A 4,134-nucleotide genomic window follows, 5' to 3' on the forward strand; every position below is an offset into this window, starting at 1 on the left:
GGGTAGTAACTACAGGCTTATTATTCTCTTTATGGTGCGCATTGACTATTAGTGCGTCTAGCTACAATTTAGCTTTGGTGTTATTTAACGTTAAGATTCATGTTGGCAAACTAAGAATATTGTTGAGGTGAGACGAGACAATAGTATTTACACTGCAAACCAGTTGTGAATGTAGCTTTCAGAATATAGGGTAAACAGCTGAAGCGTAGACTTCATTTCCTGTTCTTTTCCCCATTGACTGATTTCCATGTGTCCAAGATTTATCCTTATTGAATGTAAAATGTCGTCTGCTTTACTGTACATTCGCTATGTTTGGAATACTGCTTCAATATTTCGTAAATTTTTACTTCAAAAAAGTGAAATAATTCCATATCTAGGTAAATACGTTTGTAGTAGTAGACCTCTTGACACGGAGAGGTAATATTTTGGTTTTCCCAACTTGTTGCTATACTAGAGAAGCCATTCCTGAGCATGAGATAAAAGTTATTAAAATGAAACAAATCGTTGTCAGAAGTGGGGTTCGAACCCACGCCCTCATACGAGGATCAGAGCTGAAATCTGACTTCTTAGACCACTCGGCCTTCCTGACACGCTTTTAAGCGTTTTCCTTGAAACGAAGATATAGTACAACACCAAAATACCACTCTGAATTCTATGCTCCATAAAGCTACTCACTTGTTGCCATACTAGAGAAGCCTTTCCTGAGCATGAGATACATGTTATTAAAATACAAGTTGGGAAAACCAAAATATTACCTCTCCGAGTCAAGACGACTACTTACAAACTTATTTACCCAGATATGGAAATGTTTCTTAAGTTAAAATTTATGAAATATTAATGCAGTATACAAAGCATAGCAAATTTACTGTAAATCAGACGACATTTTACATCCAATAATGATATACTTGTACACATTAAAATCATCCGATGGGGGAAAAACGGGTCATCGACGTTTTATGAATGACGCTAGCACAATAAAGCGTGCAAGGTACCAAGGCTTAACAAAAATTGTAGGATAACATATTTATAGAGATAAATAACAACTTTTATAATTAAAATTAGAAACTAACATATCTCTTAAAATTCTCGCGGAGTCGCGTGATCAACTGGTTTCACGCCAATTAAATAGCTATAGTCCCATAGAGCTATTTGTATTAATTCCTCCATGGTTTTTTCGCCAAGCTGAGAACTACGCGTTTTACGTCACGTTATCCAAAAAGCCGACTATTTTCTATGAAGACCGCGCTAGCTCAGCGCTAAACACCGTGACGTCAAAATTCAAAAACAAAATCCCTGGGCCGCGTTCAGCAGCGCTGGGCTCTGCTGAACGCGACCCAGTTTTCCACCATGATTATAACTTCTAAGCCTAATTATTTAAAAGTGTATTTAACTTTCGGCTCACTCTGAACCGTTAATGTCTCTGCATACAGAAACAAAAACCAAACCCAAACGTTTACTTTTTGGTTCACTAGACCTATTGACAAATAAAAATTATTTGACCAACATAGCAGCGTTGTGCTTGTATTCAACGTGACTTTAGAAAGGATTATGCTATAAACAGATGTAGTATAGCTTAAGTAATATATAAACATCCATTTTAAATAATAATATTAAAAAAAATCTTTGGAATATCAAAATGAAATAGAGCTTTAAAGCTACAAAAGTACTAAATGCATCATAATTCCGAAAAATATTTCCACATATTCACTTAATATTAAGGATTAAGGGAATATTATGGTTGTGTTGGATTTCTTTACACATCAAAACAAAACGAACTTCTAACGCAGCGCACTACTGTAACAACGGACGGACACATACAGACAAAAACATAGACTGCTTTTTAACTCTTTCCGTATTAATTTTGAATTGAGAAACAAGATTATCTTAAATATAATTAATATTTAATATTTTCTTCGTTAGTTATTCGCCTTATTGAACGTTACATCGTTTTAAAAAAGAACAATTAAACAATCTTGAGAGACTTGACTAATATTGGCGCTTGAAATGAAGCATACGTCGGTTGCTTCGCCTTACTAAAATAGGTAGTATATAAGGGTTTCGAATCGCAGCTATGGATAAGCACAGCGCAATTGCGTGAACCTTTGGTGGAAGCCCCACCTTAGGGAGGCCGGACGTTTCTCGTAACCCTGGCCGATCGCCGCGTATGTCTTAACCTTAACGATGATGATGGAGTAGAAGCCAGGTGTGCAGACTGGTGTCCATGTGGGATGGACAAAAACAATGACCCGAAGATGGTGGTGTGTAGAAACCGGTGTGTACAGACTGGTGTCCATGTGGGATGGACAAAAACAAAGGCCAGAAGATGGTGGTGTTAGAAGCCAGGTGTACAGACTGGTGTCCATGTGGGATGGACAAAGAGCAGATGACGGTGGTTATTAGAAGCCAGTGTGTACAGACTGGTGTCCATGTGGGATGGGCAAAGACCACAAGAGGGTGGGGATTAGAAGCCAGTGTGTACAGACTGGTGTCCATGTGGGATGGACAAAGAGCAGCAGATGATTGTGATTAGAAGCCAGTGTGTACAGATTAGTGTCCATGTGGGATGGAAAAAGACCAGAGGCTGGTGATGTTAGACGGGCAATGGAGTAATAGCCTGTAAGTGTAATACAATTTTCGAAATTTCCGGAAATTGAGAACACGTTTGCTCCGATTTGCAAACTGCGAACGCGGTCACGTGGGTGTAACAACAGACAGACACACACACACACAGACACGTCGAAATTAGAACCTCTCCGTGACATACGTCACTCGGAGAGGTAAAAACAAATCGTTGTCAGAGTTGGGGTTCGAACCCACGCCCTCATACAAGGATCAGAGCTTTAATCTGACGCCTTAGACTGCTCGGCCATCCTATCACTCCTCAAATCGTTTTCCTTGAAAATGAAGCTATAGTACAACCCGAAAATACCTCTCGGAATTCTAGGCTACATAAATCTACACACTTGTTGCCATATTAGAGAAGCCATTCCTGAGCACGAGATCAAAGTTATTAAAATGAAACAAATCGTTGTCAGAAGTGGGGTTCGAACCCACGCCCTTATACGAGGATCAGAGCTTAAATCTGACGCCTTAGACCACTCGGCCTTCCTGACACGCTTTTACACGTTTTCCTTGAAAATGAAGCTATCGTACGACACCAAAATACCGCTCGAAATTCTATGCTCCATAAAGCTATTCACTTATTGCCATACTAGAGAAGCCTTTCCTGAGTATGAGATATATGTTATTAAAATGAAACAATTCGCTGTCAGAATTTAGGTTCGAACCCACACCCTCATACGAGTATCAGAGCTTAAATCTGACGCCTTAGACCGCTCGGCCATCCTGACACTCTTTAAACCGTTTTCCTTGAAAATGAAGCTCGGAATGCTAGGCTACATGAATCTACACACTTGTTGCCATATTAGAGAAGCCTTTCCTGAGCATGAGATACATGTTATTAATTAAAAACAATTCGTTGTCAGAAGTGGGGTTTGAACCCACGCCCTCATGCGAGGATCAGAGCTTAAATCTGACGCCTTTGACCACTCGGCCATCCTGACACGCTTTTAAACGTTTTCCTTGAAAATGAAGCTATAGTACAACACCAAAATACCACTCTGAATTCTATGCTCCATAAAGCTACACACTTGTTGCCATACTAGAGAAGCCTTTCCTGAGCATGAGATACATGTTATTAAAATAAAATAAATCGTTGTCAGAATTATGGTTCGAACCCACGCCCTCATACAACGATAAGAGCTTAAATCTGACGCCTTAGACTGCGGGCGTGAGATATGTGCAACTCGCGCGAAACCGGTTATGAGCTGTAACCCGATCCGCGAAATACGTACATCCCCGCACGGACCGCAATGGGACAGGTCTCATCATGGAAGAAGAAGGGTATGGAATGGTGAGGTGAATATGCAGACGGCTACGCGAAATGTAGGGTCACGTGGGAAAACTCTCCTCTCCTCTCGGCACTAGCTGTAACGCGATTACTGCTCTGCGCAATATTGGCGCGCAAGCAGAGAGAGGGATACACTGTTTAGACATGGAAGAACTCGCGTAGTTCTTCCATGGTTTAGATCCGCTCTCTACCGCCTCTGCTACAGCGCGCCTGCGCGGAAGCTT

At 40.7% G+C, this 4,134-nt stretch overlaps 1 non-coding gene across 1 annotated transcript; it reads right to left on the reverse strand.

Annotated features, from left to right (window-relative positions):
• Positions 1-3,479: 3,479 nt before the first annotated feature.
• Positions 3,480-3,563, reverse strand: TRNAL-UAA (transfer RNA leucine (anticodon UAA)). Its single transcript has one exon. It is a non-coding gene; the product is annotated as a tRNA-Leu (tRNA).
• Positions 3,564-4,134: the final 571 nt, after the last annotated feature.

The sequence above is a fragment of the Phalangium opilio genome, unplaced genomic scaffold (genome assembly GCF_054372755.1).
Source record: "Phalangium opilio isolate 3A_F unplaced genomic scaffold, DU_Popi_V2 ptg000053l_1, whole genome shotgun sequence".
In the NCBI taxonomy this organism is placed as follows: Eukaryota; Metazoa; Arthropoda; class Arachnida; order Opiliones; family Phalangiidae; genus Phalangium; species Phalangium opilio.